This window comes from Mustela erminea, chromosome 12 (assembly GCF_009829155.1).
Source record: "Mustela erminea isolate mMusErm1 chromosome 12, mMusErm1.Pri, whole genome shotgun sequence".
Classification (NCBI taxonomy): Eukaryota; Metazoa; Chordata; class Mammalia; order Carnivora; family Mustelidae; genus Mustela; species Mustela erminea.
This window is the reverse complement of record NC_045625.1, coordinates 24977893-25005220: the sequence shown is the minus strand read 5'-3', so window position 1 is coordinate 25005220 and position 27328 is coordinate 24977893. Positions and strand designations below refer to the sequence as shown.

The window sequence follows — 27328 nt, the reverse complement described above, 5'->3', positions numbered from 1 at the left end:
GTGCCCCAGGGTTTATATTTTTAAAATACAATTTTCTTATTTAAAAAGTACTGCAGGGGCACCTGCGTGGCTCAGTAAGTTAAGCTTCCAACTCTTGATTTCAGCTCAGGTCATGAGATAGAGCTCCACGATGGGCTCACACTCAGAAGGGAGTCTGCTTAAGATTCTGTCACTACCTGTCCCTCTGTCCCTCCCCCTGCCTGTTCTGGCATGCGCGCATGTCTCTCTCTCTCTCTCTCTCTCTCTCAAAAAATGAATTAATTAATTAATTAATTAAAAATACCACATGTTAACCTTTTAAAATTTTGGAATACAAAAGATTACTGAAAACTACAAAAAGTATAAAGAATTAAAATCACCTTAATTTCTATTTTTTAAACATGCTGTCTAGTCTTCAGGTCTTCCTGTAGATGCATATGTTTTCTTCTCACTTGCTTTCTAGACAACATCTGAATCATACCATACACACTGGTGGTGGCTTCAGTTACCAATATATTGTGTACATCCTTCTTCTCCACAAGCGGTCTTCAAGAATGCTATGGGCTGAATCCTATCCTCCCAACATCCGTATGTTGAAGCCTTAAACCCCCAATGTGACTGGGTTTGGTATAAGGCTAAATATGATCATAAAGGGAGACCCTAGTCCAATGGGATTAGTGTCCTTATAAGAGACACAGGAGAGCTGGCTCACACTCTCTGCTTCCTAAGGACACAGCAAGAAGGCAGCTAGCTACAACTGAGGAAGAGACCCTCCCCAGAAATCAATTCTGCCAGGTCTTCCTAGATCTGAGACTTCCAGCCTCTAGGACCACTAAAGAAGAAAATGAATTTGTATTGTCTAAGCCACCCAATCTGTGGTATTTCAGTAGGGCAGCCCAAGGTGACAAATACAGGGAACATGAGTTTTTAGGACTAAAATACTCCATCTGATGCATACACCAAAATTTGCTCAACAGATTCCCCATTGCTAACTCTGTAACTTGTTTCCAAGTCTGCACTTTCAGGATGAACACCTCCTATCCAAAACCTTTCCAGACTTGTTTAACCTGGGGACAGATATCGAGAGGCGGAGTCACTGGTAGGTATAGTCCACTGTCCTGGTTTGCCCTGGACCATCCTGGGTTTTGCAATGGAAACGTCAAATCCCGGGAAGCCCTCAGTTCCGGTAAATCGAGATAGTTGGTCACAGTATGCCCCGGTCAAAGGTAATACGCGTTCCACGGCCTTCCTACACATGCTGCTGGACCACCCACCAGACGTGTGCTAATTTCCACCCCCAGCACACCAGTGCTTTCCCTTCTGAAGTATAGTACCTTATCTGTCATTGACATCCACATGCCTCAGCATAGATACTGACAAATATGAGGTGTAAATTAAAAGTAATCTATACCCTAGAAACAGTTAATTAATATGTGAAGTACCCTAATCAAGAATCCACATTCCAGAGGTGTCTGGTTAGCATTTGAAAGACCCTAATCAGGAGCCCCCGCTCCAACTCCAGCTACAAGCACCGTGACAAGTGCTTGCTTTAAATACCACTATCTGAAGCAGCACATTGAGCTTGTTAATTAGCATGACGGATATTAGAAATAATGTTTCAGTGGCAAAATGTGAGCTATTCAAGAAGCATTCTGCCTTGCATTAACGGAATATTTTGACAAATCTGGTCTCAAAATCCTGCAACCTAACACCTTTGGAGTGAGACTTTCTGTAAAGAACCCCATTTGATCCCATTATCCCTATATTTATCAGATTACAGAGATGTGGAATTGTGGGGGCAAGGACATTCCGGGATCATCACAATGACTATGGGATAGTAGTTGTGGGGAGGATTGCTAAGAGAACGTGAATCCCAGGTTGCAAAATATCCTATAATACCCAGGGAAGTCCAGCACCCAAAATACCAGGGATGCTGGAAAAGTCTAGCCAATGATCAGAACCTTGCGGCATTTTTGCCTCAAAGCAAGCCTTTCAGGTTGTAGAACCCCAAGGCCAGAGAGACCACACTTCAGTGGGCTCACCAAACAGACTGATCTTTGTATCTATTTTCTGTTCTGGTTTTGATTGTTTATTTTTTTGTTGTGGCTTAATTTAGCTCAAGACTTGCTTGCTTCATAACACATCAGCCAGAAGCAAGGTTTTGGGCAAGGAGACCTACTGCCCTCACACACCTCTAACCATTGGAAACCAGGAGCATTCAACAAAAAGAAGCTAATCATTTTGACAGGCAAATGAGCCTAGGTCAGCTCACAACAATGGATAACTTTAATGTTTGCTTAATTATGTCAAGATCCCTTTTAGTGCTTGCTATTAAATACCAAGAAAAATGAAAAGCAAAGAAAATAAAGCTGGTAAATTCCTCTGTTTGATTTAAAACAAAGCATAAGGCAAAATTGTCTGATGCTACTGTTTGCTGAAAACTATGCCAGATGAAAGTGAACACATGTAAATGTGCATTCTTCTTGGTTAATCCAGTTATGCGTGTGTCCATTTTCTTTAAGTAATGGACCAGCTTTTTAAAAAATTTTTCTTATTTATTTGTTTGAGAGAAAGCACGCATGAGTGTGAGCGTGAGCAGGGTGAAGGAGTCAGAGGGAGAGAGAGAAGCAGACTCTGCGCTGAGCAGAGCTCCATCCCAGGACCCCAGGACCCCAGGATCATGACCTGAGACGAATGCAGACACTGAGCCTAAAGCAGTCACTTAACTCACTGAGTCACTCAGATGCCCCATTGTGATGGACCAGCTTTAAACTTGATCCTCCAATACGCAGGCTGAAACTCAGGAGCAACACCATTACTGAAAGGAAAAAGGTCCTCCCCCCCAAAAAGAGAGGTCTCCCCATAGCCAGAGAGCCAGCAGAGGCTTGTGTGGTAGAGGGCAGGTTCTCCACAGTAGCAGATCTCAAACTCATAGCAGATCTCAAACTTGACTGAGCACCAGAATCCCCTGGAGGAATGAAAAGACATCACTGGGCCCTGCCTCTCAAAATTCTGATTCAGGAGGATTGGCATGAGGCCTGAGAACCTGCATTTCTAACAAGCTCCACTGTACTGTGGATGATTCTGGTCATATGACTACCTTTTAGGAACCACTGCCCTGGTTCTCAACCTGGGCTGCTCACTAGAATCACCGGTGAGATTTAAAACAATCAAGACTCAGGCCACACCCCAGAATGATTGTGTCAGAATCTCTGGAGTGGGGCCCAGGCCCCAGAATTTTTTTTTTAAAGATTTTTATTTATTTATTTGACAGATCATAAGTAGGCAGAGAGGCAGGCAGAGAGAGAGAGGAGGAAGCAGGCTCCCCACTGAGCAGAGAGCCTGATGCGGGGCTCGATCCCAGGACCCTGGGATCATGACCTGAGCCGAAGGCAGAGGCTTTAACCCACTAAGCCACTCAGGTGCCCTCCCAGAATTTTTTTGATACTCCTTAGAATAAATATTCCAAAGTAAAGCCAATGTTGAGAACCGTGCTTCCAGAAGGAGACCAGAGTCAAGCTGGAATTCCCAAGCTGGATAATAATAGCAGTAACAATAACAAAAATGTAGTTTATTAAGTCTGACTGTACGCCAGTTTCTGTTCTAGACCTCCTACATGGAACCATGAGTTAATCTGCACAAAAACCTATGAAATTAGTATTTTTGACCTTTTTATTTTAAACAGATGAAACTCGGGCTCAGAGAGGTCAAGTGGCTGGCCAAGATCACTTAGGAAACAAGTGGTGAATTCAAACCCAGGAGGATGTGACTCCAAAGTCTGTTTCTTAACAACCCTGTGATACTCCCTCCTGTCACCCCTTTAAAGGGGTAGGGAGGAGCCAGAGCTACACGAAGTATTTAAAGCGGGGTGGGGTGGGGGTGCGCCTGGGTGGCTCAGTGGGTTAAAGCCTCTGCCTTGGCTCAGGTCATGATCCCAGGGTCCTGGGATTGATCTCTGCTCAGCAGGGAGCCTGCTTCCCTTTCTCTCTCTCTGCCTGCCTCTCTGCCTTCTTGTGATCTCTGTCTGTCAAATAAATAAATAAAGTATCAAAAATAAAATAAAATAAAGCAGAGGGAAGCAAACAAGAGGAGGCTGGGGCAGTTTTGGACGTGGTGTTGGTGCCCAGGGTGCTACACTTAACCATCCTTGTGTAGACTGCATAGCCAGACGGGGTCCATTTGAAGGGCCAAGGTACACGGCATGTAAAGGGAGAAGGACTGGAGATGGGGATCTTTATGCTTCCTACCCCATGTTCCAGGTCATGTGGAGACATCTACTCTAACGGAGGTCTGGGATGAGAGCATAATGAGGAACTAACCGGTTTAGGGAGAGGAGAGTTGGCACTGGGATACTGGCAAGATACCCCAGCATCTAGAGTCTGGGAGCCTGCAGGGAGCTAAGTCAGACCCTGCCAACCACAGGAGATGTCCCTCAAATCACACAAGTGGGAGCAAGCTACTTTTCTCTTGAGGTTCTTCCTTTCCTGAAGCCTACAGTCATCCATACTTAGCCCATACAACAGACCCACACAGGCTGCATATTAGAGCCACTAGAAACTACTTCAGGTGCTAGTGTTCAGGCCCTCACCCCTTAACTCTAACTTCACTGGTCTGCGGTTAGATCAAAGCATCTTTTTTCTTTTTTAATGCTCCCCAGGTAATTCTTGTGGGCAGCCATTTAAAGACATTCATAATTTACTTGACATCACCACAGACAATGTGATGTTATGACATCTTTGGATTAAGACAATGGTTCTTGACCTGGGCTTCAGGCTGAAGTCACCTGGGGGAAATTTTTAAAAACACCACTGCCCAGATGCCACCTCCAGAGAGTCTGATATATTTGGTCTGTAGGAGGAGCAGCAGCACAGATGGCTTAAAAAGTTCCTTTAGGGGCGCCTGGGTGGCTCAGTGGGTTAAGCCTCTGCCTTCAGCTCAGGTCATGATCTCAGGGTCTGGGATCGAGGCCCGCATCAGGCTCTCTGCTCAGTGGAGAGCCTGTTTCCCCCTCTCTCTCTGCCTGCCTCTCTGCCTACCTGTGACCTCTCTCTCTCTCTCTCTCTCAAATAAATAAATAAAATCTTAAAAAAAAAAAAAAAAAGTTCCTTTAGGTGACTCCAATAGATGGTCAAGAATGAGAGCTACTGGATCAAGTTCTAGCCCAGAAACTGATAGTATCCTGAAGTATACAAAATTCAGGGGTGGCCAAATGTCATTCTAATCTAGATACTCATTCTTCAAGATCTTCTAGATACTCATTCTTCAGGTGGGAGGTACTCCATGTTCTACATCCAATCTTAATAAAAAATAACTGAGATGCTCTAAGTGTCTCCATTTTGTTTTGTCTCCCTTGTTGCAACGAACCAGTTGCATTAGTTTTCTATTACGTGTTACCGTATAACATGTTGCCATAAATTTAGAGGCTTAAAGACAGTAGAAATGTATTATTTCAGAGTTCCTCTGAGACAAGAGTCTGGGCATAGGCTAGCTGGGTCTTCTAAGTCTCTCACAAGACTAAAATCAGGGGTCAGCTGGGCCTGTGTTCTCCTCTGCAGGTTGGGGTCCTTCTAAGCTCACCCAGGTTGTCAACAGAATTTGTTTCCTTGTAGTGGTAGGACTGAAGTTCCATTTCCTTATTGGCTTTTATCTGTTAGCTATTGACCGGGGGTCATTTTCAACTCTGAGAGGCCATTTTCACATCTTAGCTACATGGTTCCCTTCCATAAGCAGTTCACAACATGGTTGGGTTTCTTTCCCAGCCCAATTGGATCATCTCCCCAATGTTTCACTTTCCTTCGGGGGCTCACTTGATTAGGTCAGGCTCACCCAGGATAATCTGCCTTTTGACTGATTAGTAACTTAATTGTAGGAGTGACATTCCAACATTTTCACAGGTCTCACTTAGACTGGGGTGCAGCGGACTGTATAAGGCTTGTCCACCAGGGGGCAGGAATCTTGGGGGAGCATCTGCCTGCTACACCAAGAAACCTAACTTCAACTACAAATGTAAATGTGTTCCTGATGATCTTTGGCTGAAAGGTACCAACACTTTCCAGCTATCATTTTCTACTAAAATGAGCCTAAAACATGTCCATGATCAGACTACATCCAATCAATTCCTAATGACAGGATGGGATACCAAGGCGCAGACTTCCCAGGAGACTTTACTGAGCCCCATCCAAACCATCTGGGTGAATCACAACCCTTTTTCATTGGCAAAGACACTGTAAGCTTCTCCACCAAAAGGCACGTAGAGCTGATACCCAGAGGAGTAAAAAGAAGCCTATTTGTTCAATGATCTATTTGCCAAATTTGAAATGCTTGTGAAATGATCTATTTCACAATCTATCACAATCTATCACGATCACAATCTATTTCAGGATACATTTACTAAAATGTATCCTGATGAATATTCCTGAGTATAGTCAATAAATAATAATACACGCACCCCCTTTTATGTGGGGAATTTGTTCCAAGACCCCTAGTGGATACCTGAAACCACAGGTAGTACCAAACCCTTTGTATGCTGTTTTTTCCTATACGTACATATCTATGATAAATTAGGCAGAATAAGAGACTAACAACAATGACGTAACAAAAGAGAGCACTTCTAACAATATATTACAATAAGAGTTACGTAAATGTAGTCTCTCAAAATACCTTATTTACCCTACTCACCCTTCTTCTTGTCCTGATGTGAAATGATAAAATGCTTACTTGAGATAAAGTGAGGTGAACGGTATAGGCATTGTGCCTAGCATCAGGCCACTACTCACCTTCTGACAATATGTCAGAAGGAACATCCTCTGCTCCCAAATCACAATTGACCTCAAGTACCTGACACCACTGAAAGCAAAACTATGGTAAAGGGGGAACCATCTTATATACCGTTAGATACAGGAATGACTAGCAATGCTTCCCTTCTGTTAGGAGCAAATAATACTTGCTTAATGAGTAAACAAATGGTATATCCACGATCTATAATTTTTAGTACCTCCTACCCTAGAAGTCCAATTTAAATGATCCCTATGGAAGAAAATACCAGAATGGGTGGGCACCTGGAATTCACATCCAGTTGAAATATCTCTATGAATTACAACAGGCTGATTAACCCTCTAAAGAGGCGTCCTCACAACCCCCATTATATTTTAGTTTAGTGAATCCTCCAATTACCCTCTTTTACTCAACTATCAGGATTAGTCATATATTCATTTGTTGAATAAATCTAACCTGAGCACCAACTATATGTTAGGTGCTCAATATGGAGATACAGCAGCAGACCACAGAAATGTCCTCCTCGACAAACTATAAGTGACTCTTAATCTCACAAAAAACTGAGGGTTGCTGGGGGGAGGGGTGTTGGGAGAAGGGGGGTGGGGTTATGGACACTGGGGAGGGTATGTGCTATGGTGAGTGCTGTGAAGTGTGTAAACCTGGTGATTCACAGACCTGTACCCCTGGGGATAAAAATATATTATATGTTTATAAAAAATAAAAAAATTTAAAAAAAGAAATGTCCTCCTTCATGGAGTTTCCAATGTAGCAGAGACACAGATATTCAACAAATATTCAGCAGCAACAATAACAAAAATCCAAAAATTATCACACACAATTACAAATTCTGATGACTACTGGGAAAGAGAAGTGTAAGAGAAAAATAAGACCATGTGGTTGTGCTATAGTAAATATGTAGTAAAATCAAGTTTGGACATGTTCTCATTTCTCTTTTCTCTACAAAGACTGATTAGAGAGAGACGCCCAAGAAAAGGAAATCACTATTTCAAAGAACGTTCACTGCAGCATCATTCACACTTGCCAAGACATGGAAATAACCTAAGTGCCCTTCAATAGATATATGAATAAAGAAAATGTGGTACACAGACACGCACACTGGAATATTGCTCAGCCATAAAAAAGAACATCATGAGAAAAAAAGGGGGAAAAAGGACATCCTGCCATTTGTGACAATATGAATATGGAATGAAAACAAGGGCATCATTCTAAGTGAAATAAGTTAGAGACAGACAAATATTATACGACCTCGCTTTTATGTAGAATTTTAAAGGGCTGAACTCATGGAAACAAAAGAGACTGGTGGTGGTTGCCAGGGGTTGCGGGGTGGGGGGGGTCAATAAGGAGGGATGTTGGTCAGAGAGTACAAGGTTCCGGTTACAAGCTGAGTAAGTTCTGGGAATATAATGCACAGCGTGGTGACTATAGTTAACAACACTGTATTATATATTTGAAAATAGCTAAAAGCGTTGTGCAGTGGCAGTATCATAGCCAATGATGTTTATCCAAGGTGCGATTATTGCTAATTAAAAATAGCTAAAAGAAGAGATTTTAAATCCTCTCACCACACACACACAGTATAATTATGTGAAGTGATGGATGTGTTAGGTAAACTCACTGTGGTAATCATTTTGCAATATACACATGTATCAAATCATTACATTGTATACCTTCCACATAACACAATCCAATATGTCTATTATATCCCAAGAAAGCTAGGGGAAAAAGCAAAAGACATCCACTCTTGGAAATGTGAAAGACAATTAGGAATGTGCCTACCTGTCCAAGGAATAAGGGATCAACTTCATCAAGTTTATTTCAGGAATGGAACAGGTCAACTGTGTGACCATGACCTTCTACTCACCTCATTTCAACTGGAAAAACTAGAACACCCACTCTTCAACTGAAAGGTCTCCACTCCTGATACTACTTGCTCCATCAATCTTTGTTGTCAAGTCAGCTAAGTGAGAAGTGCTTATCCCGCTAATGGATTAAAAATATAAAGACACCTATTCTGAATATATTTAATGCCCATTAAAACTGTGTATGAAAACCAGGAATATCTCATGTTTAAATATTTACCAAACACAGATAAGTCTTGGGTCTTAAATAGAATGGTATAATTTAGTTCAGTTTCATTCATTCTAAAATAAGGATTTTCCACTGTAATTATCCAGGTAAAAAGTCAGTTACTCTAAACCCTTCCTGGATTCCCCCAGGCACAGTTATTAATAGCTACGTCCTTCCTTATTTTCCCACAAGACTACTATTATAACTAATTTTTGCACTGTACCATAAATATCTTGAAGTCTTTGAAATTACTTTTCTGGCTCTCTTACTCAACTGAGGCCCTTGAGAAGAACAACATAGTTTTATTCATCCGTGCACTTTGGTCCCTGGCAGAGGGCCAGGTTCATAGTAATAAACCTCAATACAAGTTTGAGTAAATAAACAAAAAGTATTGTACAAATCTCATCTTATTATAACCAATGCAATAGGATGACACTTGACTCTTGGCTTGGGCTCCGTATAAGGAGATGGCCATGCAAAGATCTAGTCAGGAACAGCATTCCAGAGAGAACTGCTGGTGCCAAGGGGTGGGGAGGGAAGAATACATAGAAAGAAGGCTACTGGGTAGAATGAAAGACAACAGAGAACATGAGGTTAGAGCAGAGAGATAAAGAAACACCGAACGAAGAGGCCATTTGCAGGTAAGGATAAGAAATTTGCATTCTATACTATGTATTACAGGATTCATTGCAGCAGGATTACATCCTACAACTTGAATTATCCAAACACTGCTCTGGCTATTGCTTGGAGAACAGAGTGTAGAGGTGTGTGCTTGGGAGCAGGGAAACCCTAGAGCCTAGTGCAGTAGGTCAGGCAAGAGACAATGGTGGCCGGTTCTGGGGCAGCAGCCACTGAGGTAGATGGAAGGTAGCCAGATGTGAGATACTTTGGGATGTAAAGGCAACAGAAATTGGTAAGTGGATGTGGGCAGGACAGCTATTTAGCTCACACAAGTCTTTGGAGAGTCTTCCCAGTGGCCAAAATATCGAAATATTTCTATACCAGTTGGTAAACAGTCACAGCAGAGAGCTCCCAAGTGGTGCCCCCAACCCAACACCCCAATACACCCAGACTTCCTCTAGAACCAAGAAGTAAAATATCAATGCTTGGCATGGTAGGGACCCCACTAGACAACTCTACAGTCTGAATTTGTTCTGATTGGTGGTTCCCATGCTGCACTGTTTGCTAAAGATCACAATGGTATTTAAAATTTTTTAAGTTTGAATTCAATTTAATTAACATAGACTGTATTATTAGTTTCAGGGGTAGAAGTTAGTGATTCATCAGTTGCATGCAACACCCAGTACTTATTCCATCAAGTGCCCTCCTTAATGCCCATCACCCAGCTACCCCATCCCCTAACCCACCTCCCCTCCAGCAACCCTCAGTTCATTTCCTATAGTTAAGAGTCTCTTCTAGTTTGCCTCCCTCTCTGTTTTCATCTTATTTTATTTTCCCTTCCCCATGTTCGTCTGTTTTGTTTCTTAAATTCTACATATGAGTGAAATCATATGGTATTTGTCTTTCTCTGACTAACTTATTTCACTTAGCATAATACCCTCTGTTCCATCCACATCATTGTAAATGGCAAGATTTCATTCTTTTTGATGGCTGAGTAATATTCCATTGTGTGTGTGTGTGTGTGTGTGTGTGTATAGCCTCTTTTTTATCCATTCATCTGCCAATAGACATCTGGGCTCTTTCCATAGTTTGACTATTGTGGACATTGTGGCTATAAACATTGAGGTGTATGTGTCCCTTTGAAACAAACACTATGTTTGTATCCTTTAGATAAACACCTAGTAGTTCAATTGCTGGGTCATAGGGTAGCTCTATTTTTAACTTTTTGAGAAACCTCCATGCTGTTTTCCAGAGTGACCGCACCAGTTTGCATTCCCACCAACAGTGTAAGAGGTTTCCCTTTCTCTGCATCCTCACCAACAAATGTTGTTTCCTGACTTGTTAATTTTGGTCATTCTGATCGGTGTGAGGTGGTATCTCATTGTGGCTTTGATTGGTATTTCCTTGATGCCGAGTAAAGATCACCATGGGATTTAAAGGGCAGGGAAAATAGAGGAATTGAGTGCTCCTAGGCTTTTGGCTTGAGCTGTTGGATGGATGCCTTGTCGTTTACAGACATGAAGGAACACGGAAGGAATAAGTCTGATGGGAGGAAAATAATTATGTTAAATTCGATACTTATTAAACATCTAGGTGGTCAGGACCAATAAACTAAGTAAAGGTACCCGGTCATTACCCATGCCAGCAAAGTTCAAAGCAACAAAACTCTAGAATGATGGAACTTGGAAATAACCCTGAGGACCATAATTGTGAATTAATGTCAATAAATCTATAAATAAATCTATAATGTTTGGGATTTGATTGATTCCATGAAGGCATCCAATTGCTTTATAAATCCAGGCTCTTATGATGCATTTGGCTGGCTAGAAGTAGGCTGAATAATGGCCACCCAAAGATACGAGGTCCCAGTCCTGGTACCTGTAAATATTACCTTTTTCTGAAAAAGGTAATAAAAAAGGTAATCACATCTGAAGATCTGAAGATCTGAAGATGTGATTAGGTTAAGATTCTTGTGATGGGTGTATTATCTTGCATTATCCAACTGATCAAAAATGCAATCACACGTGTTACAAACTGAATTGTGTACCCCTCAAATTCAGACACTGAAGCTGTAATCCCCAGTGGGACTGTACTGAGAGATAAGGCTTGTAAGAAGTAATTAAGTTTAAATGAGGTCATGAGGATGCAGTCCCAGTGTGAGAGGACTAGTGGACTTCTTTCCTTCTCTCTCTCTCTGTCTCTCCCTGCACCTCCCACACACACACCCTATGTGAGGACCCAGGGACAAGGCAGCTGTCTGCCAGCCAGGAAGGGAACTCGAACCTGAAATCAAATCGGCCAATACCTTCTCTTCACTTTCCCAGCCTCCATAATTGTGAGGAATACCCCTTCTGTTGTTTAAGCCACCCACTCTGTGGTATTTTGTGAGGGCAGCCCCCGCCAGCTAACACATATTGTACTCATATAAGAGGGATGCAGAAGGAAATTAGAAACAGAAGACATTCATCTAAAGTCAGAGAGCGGAGCAATGCAGCCAAAAACAAGGAATGCCAGCAGTCACCAGGCATCAGGAGAGGCAGGGAGGGTACTCTTCCCAAGGACCTTCAAAAGGAGTCCAGCCCCACTGAGGCTTTGATTTTGAAGGAGCTGTAGAGATCTCAGACTTCTGGCCGCCAGAACTGTGAGAGAATATTTCTGCTGTTTCAAAACAATGTTCTGGTACTTTGTTGCAAAGGTCACAGGAAACTCATATGCCCACCAAGGTGGTTGGAAGGAAAAGAGGTGTTCTCTCCCTCTTAAAAATGAAAACCCCAAGACAGGAATGTTTACATTTTGCCAAACGCTTCCGAACTTCTAGGGCAGACACATGCTCCACGCCTGCTTTTCCAGCTGGAGTACACCAATGGCTTCCAGCAGCCGTCTTTCAGAGGCTCCGTCCTATGTGAGAAGAGAGAGGTGGCAAAAACTCTCTCCTTGACCAAATCATAGCTGGGCTCCTCAGGGCCCTTTTCTCAACTGGACCTTCCATCCTGTCCTGGCCACCATCCTGTCCTCAGTCTGCCTAGCCCAGTTTTATCATGAGTCCTGCTGTTAGATCTAGTGAGAATCCGCCCCCCCCCCCCACGCCTTTGTAACTATGGTACAAAGTAAATGGGTAAATGCTCTTGGAGATCAAAGAATTAAAAATAGAAAGGAAGAGGAATATTGTGCCTGGTACATGCTAGACACTTGCCTTTACATATCCACATACATAATCTTTTCATTGTATTATGGCAACAATATTTAACACAAGATCTACCCTTGATATCTGATCAAATTCCTCATTCCCCACCTTTGATGCCTCAATCCTTGACCTTCCTTTAGCAAAAATCCTGTTGGGTTAGTTTGGCAAGAATTCCCCTACCCTTGATGTCTGTCCTTAGTAATTTTTTTTTATCTCCTGACCCCTTCATTCTGTTCCTTGGCTAGAAATCCCTTTGTCCTTGCTGTAGCCAGAGTTCAGCTTGATCTCCCTCCTCTGTTGCAATAGAGCTGACCCATACCATAATAATCTGGAAAAAAGTCTTCCTTACCACTTTTGCAAGTATCAAAACAATTTTTTCTCTAACAGAGATGGCATTGCTGGTGTATCAACTACTGACTTGTAGAAGTTAGGAGCTTTAAACGGCCCTCCCTTTCAAATTGCAAGGTTGCAGCTGCTGTTGAAAATGTTGCACAGGCTTAGGAAAAAAAGAGATATTCCTATTCTCTTTGGAGATGCTTGTCTTTGAGTTGAAACCCCTCAACCTTTTGTATTAGAGAGGAAACTAAGAGGGCTAGTCCTTCTGTTTTGTCTTTAACCTTCCTACCTTCCTTCCTTCCACTCATTCGTTCATTCAGGAAATATTTACTTAGCCTGACTGTGCACCAGGCTACATGCTCTGTGCCATAGAGTCACAAACATGTAGACACTGCAGTCACCACCCTCAATAGAGAAATAAAACCATTGTAGGACTCGGAGCCCCTACCATGTATCTGGCAGCATGCTAGACCTTTTCCCATGTTTTGTCACATTTAATCCATCCCTAGGACCAGATAGATAGTAATTCTTTTTCTTTTTCTTTTTTTTTTCCCCTAACACATGATAAAACTGATTCTCTAACCCACTGAGCCACCCAGGCTCGATGATAAAACTGATTCTTAAAGAAACTTAGCAACTTACTCAAGACAACACAACTATTGAATGTATACAACAATTAAGACATGCACACAAATAACTATGGTACAAAGTAAATGGGTAAATGCTCTTGGAGATCAAAGAATTAAAAATAGAAAGGAAAAGGAATATTGTGCCTGGTACGTGCTAGACACTTGCCTTTGCATATCCACATACATAACCTTTTCATTGTATTATGGCAACAATATTTAACACAAGATCTACCCTCTAAATAAATCTTTAAATACACAGTACAGTATTGTTGACTAGAGGCACAGCGTTGTACATCAGATCTCTAGAACTTGCCCATCTTTCATAACTGAACTTTTTACCCATTGAACATTAACTCCCCATTTCCCCCTCCCCTCAGCCTTTGGCAATCACTCTCTGCTTTTATGCATTAATCTTATTCAATCCTTTCAACAACCCTGTGATGAGAGACATCCCACTCTCAGAAAGAGAGTGAAAAAGTCTTCAAGGAAAAGGTAATGCCAGCTCTGTACATTGAAGGATGACAGCAGAGCACGGGGAACCAGAAAGAAGACACATTCTAAGGGAGGAAACTGGATACTCTACGAAAAGGGAGGACGTGATCACAGAGCAGCTGGTGGTGAAACTGGCTGAGCAGGAAGAACACAAAAGAAAAGAACAAAAGGTAGAGGGCCTACAAGGGCATGCTCAAGCACCTGGCCCTTACTCAGTGAGCCATGGGGGCTCTTGACAAGTAGGCCAGAACCGGCCTTTGGTAAGTATGTGGTGTGAGGGGTGGATTGAAAAGGATGGCAGGAGGGGTGCCTGGGTGGCTCAGTGGGTTAAGGCCTCTGCCTTTGGCTCAGGTCATGATCCTGGGGTCCTGGGATTGAGCCCCACATCGGGCTCTCTCTCTGCTCGGGGCGGGGGGGCACGGGGGAGCCTGCTTCCCTTCCTCTCTCTCTGCCTACTTGTGATCTCTGTCTGTCAAATAAATAAATAAAATCCAAAAAAGAAAGAAAGAAAGAAAGAAAAAGATGGCAGGAGAGTTCAGGGTTGAGAGAACCTCATGAGTGGTTATGAGGCTCTCCTGGGGCAGAGGCTGGAGCTGCAGAAAGGGAAGAAGCACAAAGTAAGAAGGACATACACACCATTTTTCAAAAACAACACTGACAACAGGAAAAGCTACGGCTCAGAATAAATAGCTCTCTTTGGAAACAGAGACAGCCACAGGCCTACGATGTTTTCACTTAAACCCAGGTTTGTTAGATAGCAAGGCCCGGCAGCTGGCTGGCAGCAAACTGCCTCTTATCTCCAAAGCCAGGCCATTTCACTCTTCTGCCCAGAGTCTGAATGATCAATTTTCTATTTCTCCAAAGAAAACAATGCCATTGAATGAGGGGGAAATATCAAGAATAGGATGGCTTGATTTTACAGACAGAGTTTCATAGGATATATCATAACTCACCTATTTCTTTCCCGGTTGACCCAACAGCCTGACTCACTGACCTTGGAAAGATATTTTCATCCTCTTGGCAGTACAATTTTAAAAACTGAAGTGTCTTTAGAATTGGATAGACAAACCTAGGAATGGGGCTTACCAGCAAAGAAAGGATAATCCGTCTGTTCCAGGAATCAGAGTTCTTCTCAGAAGACTGAACAGGAACAGCTAGAAGCACACCCAGTGAAGATTCTGGCTTATGCAGTGATGGGGAGGAAAGCGGACTCACTGGCACCTGTTACTTTTCCAATACTGAGTTTCGTGTTGTGGAACTAAAAATTAACAAGACAACCACTGACCTCATGGTGCTCACAGATATAGAGAGAAATTCCCATACGTTGTGGTGGAAACAACAATATGGGAAGTAGAGGTTCAGGGAGCGGGTGAAGTTTCCAGAGACCTGAATAAACAGGCACCATCCAAGGAAGAGTCCATCAGCCCTAAACCAATGTCTCCTAAACCTCCACATTATACTTCCTGGTTTCAAACTACACTACAAAGGTATAGGAATCTGAACAGTATGGTACTTGCTTATAGACACACAGACCCACAGAACAGATTCAAGAGCCCAGAAATAAACCTTCACTTGTATGATCACTAATATTTGACAAGGGAGTCAAGAATACTAAATGGGGAAAGGACAGCATCTTCAATAAATGGTGCTGGGGAAACCGAATAATCACACGAAGATGGAGGACACTGGCTCCCCATCTTAGATCGGTCACAAAATTAACTTGAAATGGATTCAAGACTTTCACAGAAGAGCTGAAACTGTAAATCGCCCAGAAAAAAATAATGGGGAAAACCTCCCTGACGTTGTTCTTGGCAATGATTTGTTGGACCTGACTCCAAAAGCAAAGGTAACAAAAAGCAAAAATAACCATACGATGACATCAGACTAAAAAGCTTTTGCATAACAAAAGAAACGATCAGCTAAATGAAAGGCCTTGTTCAAAAGGGAGTGAACTATCTTGGGAAGATGTGAGTCGTCTTATTTCTGCAGATATCAAACACAGGTATGCTAAGCATCGGGAGGCATGTGGCAGAGGGGCTCAAAATAGCAGGAGGGGGTCACTTGGAATAGACGACATCGGGCTTCTTTCCAAACCTGACATTCTATGACTCTACGCTGGAGCTCCACGTAAGGTTTGCTCCAAGGCTCCCATCCCTGCAGAGCTCCAAGCCGACGGACTGTATGTTAAGAAGTGGTAAGCAACACCGTGAACAAACAGATTTCATGGAATGAAACCAGATAGTGGCTTTTTATTTTTGTCTCCCACCTCCCCTTCAAATTGTATTCAGTGGGGTGAAAACTCCGGCAATCTCATGATTTTGGGATCCTTTTCGGATCAAGTCTGACAGTCACTTTAGGTTGTAGATAGAGTATAAACCTGGTGATTAAAAAGGTGAGGCTCTTGTGATAATAATAAAAGCTGCCAATTCATTTGAAGGTATGATTTTGCCCGCCTTCCCAGCGAGGGCCTCACTGGGAGGGCGGGGCTGGAGGAAGGGGAACAAGTGTAGTAGCTTCTTCCACCTGCCAATTCTCCCTTCTCCCAGCTTGTCACCTGCAGTTTCTGATCCCCTCGGGGTTGGGGTAAGGCAGGATCAGGTGGGTATAGGTGGTGGGAAAGAAAGGTAAGAGTGGCAGAAAATGCTTAACCTGACTATCATAAACGGGTTGGGCCCTGGGGATGGGAAGATGTTAAAGTCACGTTCAGGGACAATTTGCCAGGAAGCAGTCACAGGTCATTCCCTTGACCCAGGCAAAAGGTCCATTGGTCTAGCATTGCTCACTCCTCTGCCCCTAAGAATCCAGAAAAATTTGAGGCATAGCCTCTATGGAGGCCATTTCTTCCACTTTGATAACTCTATTGGACAGGACGGATACTACAAGATGGCCCGGCCCAAGTTGCCAGGTAAACACACGGTCTTTGACCTGACAGAATATGGGAGTGAAGGTCAGTAGCCCAAGAAAGAATAATTCTCCTTTGCTTTGCTGCCACAGCAGCGAGATAGTTCAGGAGTCGTACTGTAATATCCTGGGTGGGGAAGTGGTGTGGGGTCAGGCTACAGGCCTGCGTGTTCCCCTAACTGTTCTCTGGTCCCATTAGAACTCCTTTCCCTCAACAAAGTGAAAGGGGAAGCTCTTTTGAATGGGGAATGAGGACTCACAGCACAGCCACAATTCTCTCTAAAGAAATCCTCATCAATTTTGTCTAAATCTCCACTTTTTCAACCATTTTATATTCTTGATATGGCTGTGGGTTTGGTGAGCTGTGGTTTTCAATTTACCTTCTCTGTAATCCCTGCATATGGCTTAATATGGTCTTTAGACTGTCTGATGTTGTACCAGTAGGAACCTCCAATACAACAGCCATTTAATTTTCAGTGACCAAGTGGGGGAAATCTATAGAATTTATTAATAGCTAGTTAAGAGCTTGATAAGGTGAGTCAAGTGGGTGCATGCTCCAATGCAAAGCCCTTGTAAGAGAAGAAAGAATGAAGATGAGGTCTAAATCCTCTTGCTTCCCACTCATTGAATCTCGGCGTCTTCCATTCCCCAAACCCAAGGGTGAGATGTTATCACTGATGTGAAAGGAAAACCAGTGTGAAGCAGCACCAACTACCAAAGGAAGCAGAGCAAATCAAACCACTAAAAAGACCACACTTGATCCCAAGCCTTGGGCTGAGTATTCCAGGCATATTTTTATTTATTTATTTTTTTTTAAGAGAAAGAGCACAGGCGGGGAGAGGCAGAAGGAGAGAAAGAATCTTAAGCAGGCTCCACTCCCAGCACTGAAACTAATGGGGGGCTCAATCTCAGGACCCTGACGATCATGACCTGAGCTGAAATCAAGAGTCAGACGCTTAACTGACTGAGGCACCCGGGCGCCCTGAGTATCCCAGGCATCTTAGTGTGAAAGGAGAATAGTGGACAAGGTCAGATTACCATCTGGGAGAAATGAAAGCCACATGGAGATAACCAATGCTCTTAACCAATCCTTTCAGCAGGAAGTAAAAGAGGAAGGAGGTAGGAGAGCCCACCATGCATAGATTCAATAAGTAACAGAGGAAGAGCATGGCTTGGTTCCTGCCCGAGTAGTCCAAAGCTTCCCACCTGGTCAAATCATGTGCCATGAATGAGTTACAGGTGTGCCACAAGAGCTTAAATCCCCAAGTCTTTGGGCTGCCAAAGATCTTGTACGGGTCATCTGTGCCCAAGAGCAGCCTTATTTGGGGCTCTGCAGAGGATGGCCCCAGATGAGTGACATTCTGTATACCCCACAGTCCCTGCAGACAGAAGTGTAATGAATACCACTGGGCACTACCGGTTGAGCCTCAGCAGGCTGAGCAGAGCTAAGGAGGAGCCTTACCACCATACTAGCAGCTAACGATGGACCCAGACTGCCTGCTGTAGACACATGGCCACAGAGCTTCCAGAGGAGCTTGTGTTCCCAGTGCCCAAGGAGCACAGTGCATAGCCCTAGGTGCCACCTGTCTATGTTGAGAGAAGGAGGAGCAAGAAGGTTGAACTTCTGGTGGTGGCCTTCCCTAGGTGTGGAATGTCTGCCTATTTGTAATTGATGTGTCCTTTCAGTGAGGGCTGATACATGAGAGTTCTGCAAACCAGAGCCACATTATTATCATTTTGAAGTAACAGATATGAAAAAGTTCAATTAGATTTGAAGAATATTTGCATTTTCACTAAGAATTGCAACATTAACTTTGTTGATAAAAGGATGGAATGTTGCAGTCGTTAACTATAGTTTTAACAACAATGAATTTGGGAACAGTTGTAAAACAGTTTAAATAATTTTTTATGATCTTCTCATGCAAACACCGATCATCTTTATTGATAGCGAATATCCAAAATTTGAAGAAATCATTATTAAAGATTTTTCATCGGGAATTGAATATAGCCATTTTAGGCATCAAACCTGATATAAAAAATTTCGAGAAGCAAATCTTCTTCTCATGTAAAAAGTTGACAACACTCAATTTGAATATTTTATGCAAACTTACTGTCATCTTCCTCAACATTTAGTTTTCCTTATAATTTCATGACGTAAAAAATGATTTTGTTCACCTTGTCTTCCATGGATACCCCCGAACTCTCATTCTACCCACAATGTGCTATAAAAATATGACCATTTTCTGTATGTGCCACGATGCAACAGTAACCCCTTGTGCCTGAGCACCTGATCTCATAGTCAGCTTAGGTAAGGTCTTTTTCCAACACTGTCTTGAGTTAAGTGAGGAAGCTTTGAGGGAAACTTTCTTATGAGAAAATTGCTTTGATGTACAGATTTTTAAGTTTTCATGTTCCATCAAAAGCATATTTATTGTGTAGTAGGTCAAGAATGTTTTTTAAAAAATTTGATCTTCAACTATGGATCTCAGTTCTCGAGATTCTTACATGAATCCCATCTTGGGAGGATTGCTTGTGGCTACCTCATTCCTCAGGATCCTCCCTTCTCTGGGAAGATACAGAATAATCTGCGCCCTGCACTCTCCCAGTTGTTTGATATTAGCAAGCCACATCTTCTTCTTTGGTCATTTGGCCACTTAAAAAAAAAAAATGTAATCTGGGGCACCTGGGTGGCTCAGTGGGTTAAAGCCTCTGCCTTCAGCTCAGGTCATGATCTCGGGGTCCTGGGATCGAGCCCCGCATCGGGCTCTCTGCTCAACAGGGAGTCTGCTTCTCCCTCTCTCTCTGCCTGCTCTCTGCCTACTTGTGATCTCTGTCAAATAAATAAATAAAATCTTATTTAAAAATGTAATCTAATTTTAGTATATTCTTTGGCTAATTCCATTATTTTCCTTATTTTATTTTTTAAAAAATTCTCTCCACTCCTTTAACTTAGTTGTATTTTCTTCTTCCTCCTAGTCTTAAGCGGTCATGGAAGGGGAAGACTGGACGGATGAAGGTACTCAGACATTTCATGCAGCATTTGTTTATAGTCAGGCCCAGTTCTCAGGAAGCCAGGCTGAGCTCCTCCTACACTGTCATCACTCACATTTGTGTTAGGCACATTCACATGCTTTTGCCAGTCACTGCAAGGATCCTACAGTACAGGAGTGGATGCAACTTACGGACAAGGACACCAAGCCTCAAAATGACTTAGCAGTTGCCTCAGGACACATCTCTAGTGAGCAGGTGAGTGTATCAGGAGTTGCAGAAAGATCTGTTTGATTTTGAACCTGTGCTCTTCCTACTCCCATGGTGTCTGGCAAACTTTCCTAGGCTCCTAAATCACAAGGCATCTTAAAATGCAGGTTTACCAGGTCTGGGGTGGGGTTTGAGAGTCTGCCCTTCTGATTCTCGAGTCAAAGACTGCACAGGGTCTCCGCCGGGCTCCTCCGCGTACACGGGCATCAAGGGGATGGCCCAGATAGAGCCGTCGAGGTTATCATTCACAGCTGATTTAGCCTTCTCTCGCTCACTGGCTTTTGATCAGGGTTCCAATGGATGGCTAGCAAGAGCTAATTACAATCCCGACTAATTCACTGTCAGTTGTTATTCATTAACAAATTATGTTCCTGACAAACTGCTCTAGTGTGGTACCCTAAGTACTGTAATTAAAATCTTAGAAAGTTGCATGTGGGCTTAATTGATTTCCTTAATGTATTACTCAGACTAAACATTGCATTATTTTGTGTCTTGATGTTTATGAAGGGGCAGAAGTCCTGCTGCCACCCAGGCAGCAGAGAGGCAGGCTCTGGGTTAACAGGGAGCCTGCCTGTTTTGGGGGGCCTGCTCTCTTCCCCAGCAGTGCTGCCTGAGTATTCAAACGACAGTGGTGATTGGTCTCCCCAGAAACATTCACAGAGAAAGGGATGGAGGGCAAATTGACTTGTGTCTTTAATTAATTTGTGTCCTTGGATTTCCAGACTTTGAGAATGTTTTGATGACTCTCTGGTGTACTGATGGAGAAATGGAGAGATGTTTCCCCAGGCTGTCACAGCCCCATGTCCTCTAGGCTCCTGCTTTTAGCACCGAGTACCACGATGGAAAGGGAGCTGGGAACAATGTCTACATTTCATCTAAAGTCAACTGTGATGCAGACAAGTCCAAGTGTATTTGGCAAATTTGGAATGCTATGGATGGCCAACATGGATACTACAAGCCATTGAATTTGACTGCGTGTATTCATTCATTCGGGTGTTTGACAGCCTCTTAGTGAGAACCTAGTATGGGCCAGGGCCAGTGTGAGATTTAAAACAAAAACAAAAACATGTAAAATATGCACAGCTTTTATAGTGGCAAGCACTTACATATTAAATGCTAGGCACTGTTCTAGGAACTTGAACATATTAAATCATTTGACCCTTACTCAGATCTTATGAAGTAGGTGCTCTTATTATCCCTGTTTTACAAGTGAGAAAACTGAGGCAACAGAGAAGGTAAGGAACTTTCCTACAGTCACACAGCCAGGATTCAAACCCAAACAGTCTGGCTCTGACTCCTTGCTTGAACCCCTGTGCTATACTGCCTCTCCTTACTATAATACCAATAGCTAATGAGGACTTAGTGTATCCTCATGAGTAATTTTTATACTCACAAAAACCCTAATGAGAAAGGCACTGCCATTATCTCAGTTTTGCGACTGAGGAGAATGAGACGCAGTGAGGTCGCTGAATTACCCCAAGGTCTACAGGCTTGGAAATGGCAGAGCCAGGATTTGGCACAGGCTCAGAGCCTGTACGCTTAATCTCAATACATCTTAGAACCAACAGAGATCTGAAAAATCATACAGAGATTTGGGGCTTGCACAGGCCAACCCACTTAAATAATTAAACTCCAGGTGACCCAGCTCTAGATTTCTAGCAGATGAAGGTAAGGCCCAGGTTGAAAGTGCAAAACAAGGACAGGAAGACAGATGGTCCAATGCTCAAGGCTGCCCTTGGCCTCTGTATTTCCACGTCTTGCATACCTTCAGTTCTCTAACTCTCTGCCCTCTGCCCTACTCACCCTCACTGGGCATCCACACACGCCTGGTGGACCACATCTGCCTAAGGATAAACTTGACAAGCTGACAATATGTTACATTATTCCTTATGCATTACATGTAGAAGAAACTAAAATGGGAACTTCCCTTTCATTTTTTAAGAGGGTACACAAGAAAAAAAAATGCAAATTATAAAAGAGATATTTGTCACATTTTCCCAATTCCGAAAAAAGAAGCCATTGGTTGTGAGGTCATTTAAAAGAATCTGACTATTTTGTTCGCGGAAATAGGAGACAGAGGGTTTCAACAGGTGATTTGTCAGCCGCACGGAGGAGCTGAAGGCGGCCTCCCATTATCCTCCCGCTGCCCTAAGCATGACGTGCTTCCTTTGTTCACTTGTGCCTTCAAGCTCTCTCCTTGGTTCTGGAACCACAGCCATGACTCATCCCCACTACCCTCTGAGTCACTTCCTGGGTCGCTTGTCACAGGTTCCCTCACAAACGGTGTCAATTCTGCGTCTCTCCGACAAGTGCCTTTGCGTACGCCTGAACCCAGGTCTCCAGATCATTTTACCCTCAGACTTGTGGCCCAGGCAACACAAAGTTCTTTCCTTCAGTATCCAGGGGCGAACTGACTGTATAACATCTCACCTTCCTTGATGAGCTGCTTTCAGTGGTTTCTACTCATTATCCTGTATGTTTTTCTCTCAGGCAAACCATCCGTGTGCCCTTCCGTTGGACTATCCCACTGGTAGAATAAATAAATAAATTTTTTTATTTATTTAAGATTTTATTTATTTATTTATTTGACAGAGATCTCAAGTAGGCAGAGAGGCAGGCAGAGACAGAGGAAGGGAATCAGGCTCCTTGCTGAGCAGAAAGCCCGATGCGGGGCTCGATCCCAGGACCCTGAGATCATGACCTGAGCTGAAGGCAGAGGCTTTAACCCACTGAGCCACCGAGGTGCCCCCACTCATCGCTTTTAACACAAGATATTCTTCAACTGGTTTTTTTGTTTGTTTTTTGTTTTATTTTGTTTTGTTTTAAGATTTTATTTATTTATTAGACAGAAATCACAAGTAGGCAGACAGAAAGAGGCAGGCTCCCTGCCGAGCAGAAAGCCTGATGCGGGGCTCGATGCCAGGACTCTGGGATCATGACCTGAGCCGAAGGCAGAGGCTTTAATCCACTGAGCTACCCAGGTGCCCCTTCAACTGTTTTTTAACGGACACATACACATACGTATAACATACGTTTCTATTTTAATCCTCTAAGCCCAAACCGTACATTTCTATCATATTATTAAACAAAAACTGGGTTTGGGTTTAAGTTCAAAGAATCATGTAGACATTATTCATCTCCGCAAACTCCATTTTCAATTTTTAAGCAGGATCCTGGAGCATTGATGACCTAGCTAATAAAAATACTGTCGGAAGTTAAAAATTGCTTCTGGGGTAGTGCTACCTTCCAGTAAGAGAGTTCTTAAAAACATTTGACAGAACTTGGTTGCATATGACAGATTTTTCCCTCTATACAAGTCACCGTATAAGAGCCAAAGAGGCAATGCGATCCTCAGAAAAACTTCAACCATTCTTTTCAATTTATTTGATATTAAAGAAAACATCCGGCTTAGGGTATGTGTCTAGATACAAGTAATTTGCAAAGCAGGTGTGATGTTGATACCTGCGAAAGGCAGAATTTCTTTTTCTTTTTTTTTCCTGGAACTGCCAATGGGAGGTTTCTGGCAACTTTTAGTTTGGGGAGGTTGAGAAAGCTTTCAGAGTCTTTGGAACAGATTCTTTTTGTCTTTGGAAAATTTCCAGGCTTGGCCCTGAAGTTATATAAATATAAAGAAAGTACCCACCCATTGACCTTGGCAAAAGCAGTGACGTCACCATACATCTGACTGCTGCCACAGCAGAGGAAGCTGCCTGTCCAGTGATGTAAGTGGGGTACCTTCAGCCAGAACCATGCCCTTGAAGAAGGTGAGAAATGTTTTGCCTAAATATGAATCTAGAGTAGGAATGAATCTATTTATAGATTTATAAATCTTTATAGAAATTTATAAATCTCTTTATAGATAAGTAGAAAATGAATCTATTTACCCCTAAAGGGTAAATAACACCAATTTTGTGAAATGTATTTTCAACTATTTGGTTGTTATCAACATTTTTTATACAGTTAAAAAAAAAGACATTTTAAATTATTTATATTTTTTGAAGTATTTTTTTTTAAAAGAGAGAGAGTAGGGGGGTGGTGCACAGGGGACAGCAGGGAGGGGGAGGGGCAGACAGAGAGAGAGAGAATCTTAAGCAGGCTCCATGCCCAGCCCAGAGCCCATGTGGGGCTCAATCTCCCCACCCTGAGATCATGACCTGAGCCAAAATCAAGACTTGGCCACTTAATTGACTGAGCCACTCAGGGACCCTCAAACAAGACATTTTAAATGACATTTTATATTTTACAGAGTGTACCAGTAAACACATGTCACAAATACTTAACATAAAGTTTCAGAAACAATCCTGACCTTTATTATACTTAACACTGATATTTCTATATATTCTATGTCATTGTTTTTAACGTTGCCTATGTCCCACTGAATTCATATTATGATTTTTAAATGGGTCATAATCTGCAGTTTGAAAAACGTTCAGCTACCGTGATTGCTTCATTTAGATCCAGTGATCAATCTGCAGAATCCCAGAGATTTAGGGCCTTAGACTTTCAAGTTCAGGGACCTACAGAGATGGCAGTAATTTACTTTAAAACATGTCAACACAGCCAGTGAGGTATTACACACACCATCTAGTTTTGTTTTTAATGCTAGGGGTAGCTGGGGTGGCCATCTGGCACTCTGATGTGGAGTCAATCCACCAATGCTTTTGCTGTCTGTATCTCAATCAGTGGTCAAAACTTGCTCATTCGCACGCGGAATGTCAAATATGGTTCTTTATTGTGCAAAATGGTGTCTTGTTGATCAGCACTACAAATGTCAGAAATGGGCTCTTATTAATGAAAAGCATTTTTGTCTAATCTATTTCAATTAAAGAAAGGTTTTTAAAAGTTTTTAAAAAGAACACTTGTAATAAAGATATTTCTAAGAATGTGGCGGGGGAAGTATTCTTAATATGTAGACTGGAAAAACTATCTCGACCCTAGCACAACCAGGGTATCAGAATCCAGACAGCCCAGGAACTGACAACCCCAGGGACATCTGATTGCTAAAAGGCCTCCATGCATCCCGGTGTATGCCCCTTGATGTGGAATATCATTGTTGTCTGATACTGACTGAAAGGGTGACAGAACACTACCTCTGCCATCTTGGCTTTTGCCTGCAGTGAACAGAAGTTCATGCAAGGTGTTCATCAGACCACCCAAAAGGCCAGACAGAGGCTGTGACTTCATCAAGCTTCCAGAATAGACAGCCATGACCTGTTCTGCGCCTGCTTGCTAGTGAATATGTGTTTAGCAAGGGTCTGCTTGGGTGGCAGAATTCGGTCTGAGACTTGCTCTCATTATAACATAGTAGCAAGGTTATGTGGGAATGGCAAACTATTACCCACCTCAAACTTCTTTCACTGACTACAATTACCTTTTTTTTTTTTTAAAGCCCTAAGAGCTGTGATAACCAAATTGATGAAATCCATCCAGTTCCTAGGCCCCTTCCCTACTTTCAAATCTCTGTGGAGCATGAGGAATCCTGGAGAAACAGGTTACTTTGGGTGAGAATGTCTGATAAACACGACCAGCAGAACAGATCTGCAGACCATGTGACTGTTCTCTTGACTTCCAGAATTCAGTTGGTGAGGAAGACTCAGCAGAGGAAGGGTCTTCACAGGATGGGGACTTATGATTGTATCATTTAGATCAGAAAAGGAAATATGGCCTTATTTGGTTATCAGGCTGGGGAGGCCTGGAAATCCATAAGCCACATTTGAAATCTCAGTATATAAGAAGGATTTTTTGACATTCAACTCCCCTTAAACATTGGTGTTTTAGTTACCAAGCTCCCTTTCTCAGGATAATATTGTGGGAGCAGCAGCAGCAGGACTTAGACCATGCCGAGTTTCAGACCTTCCTGACAAATCAAACAAAGGCTAAGCCATAACTGAGTAACCGCGGAGGAAAGGGCTTTCTGAATTACGGGAGAATCTGGAAGGAAGATAGTGGAAAAAGTTTGGAAAGTGTTTGAGAGAGATAAAGATGAAATGAAGGATTTGGGATCTGCCTTGTACATTGCTCCTTGGCCCAGCTCATGAACTAGGTCCGAGCTCCCTGGGCTGCAGGAAGAATTAAAAGGATTCATGAAGATATTGCTCCCAGTGCCCTGGACCAGGGGAATTAAGTGTAACCCAGCCAGGAAGAGGGATCTTCTCTTCATTGCTGTATGGATCCAACACAGAGAAGATGCAAGGGAGTGCAGAGCCAATTGCAAGTTAGAGAGTCAGGGTCTGCATCTTGGGTATCACTTGGAGAACACAGACAACAGTGTTGTCCTCCAAGGCGCTGGCATCAGCGACAGTCCCAAGGCATGACCACTGAGGAGCTTTCCAGTTGGTGGACAGCGACTGTATAAGCCAGAAAGAATGAATCAGTGTTCATAGACTCAAGCAGTTTGGGACAAGAGCCAAAAACATTCGGTTACCACCCATGCTGAGCTCCGTGATACTTACTTATCCAAGACTTGAGGAAACTTGAAATAAATTTGGGGATCTCATTAGGATTGTAGTGATTATAGATTTTCCTTCAAAAACAGAGCCTGAGACGAGGAACTGTGTACAAGCAGTTTACTTGGGAAATGATCCAGGAAAGTGAGGCCAAGAAGAAATGGCAACACAGGAGTATATTATCCAGCTGGTCACCACTGTGTTACCAAGGCTTGCCCCACTAGGACCTTCCGAGGAGCCATATATAACATGCCTCATTTACTCACTAGCTCTCATCCCCCATTAGAACAGGGATGCCCCACTGGGCTTTAACTCCCTTGACCTTTTAGGTTGTGTGTGCCTGAGTGGATTCCCACAGCCATTTCACAGCACAGCATTAGACAAGTCCCAGGGCAGGAGGACATGACGCAGATGAAGCGAGGCACTGTCAGAATAGGTTTTTCGCAAAGCTCACTGCTACAGCGGTGACTGGCGTAAAATGTGGGCTGAGAAGATGCGAGGCTATAAAGTGGTACAGACCCAAGTGTCTGATAAAGTCCATCTCTCGCACTGCTCACGTCCATGCTGCCCTGTGTGAAGTCCCATTCAGCAGTCAGCCTTCTGTGTCGTGGACTGCAGCA

The 27328-nt window shown here is 42.9% G+C and overlaps 1 long non-coding RNA gene and 1 pseudogene across 1 annotated transcript in view; one reads left to right on the top strand and one right to left on the bottom strand.

Moving 5' to 3' along the window:
* Window positions 1-27328, bottom strand: part of LOC116570197 — a 148410-nt gene that overhangs the window by 81707 nt on the left and 39375 nt on the right. The gene's annotated exons all lie outside the window — the stretch shown is intronic.
* On the top strand, window positions 8237-8421 carry LOC116571290 (annotated as a pseudogene).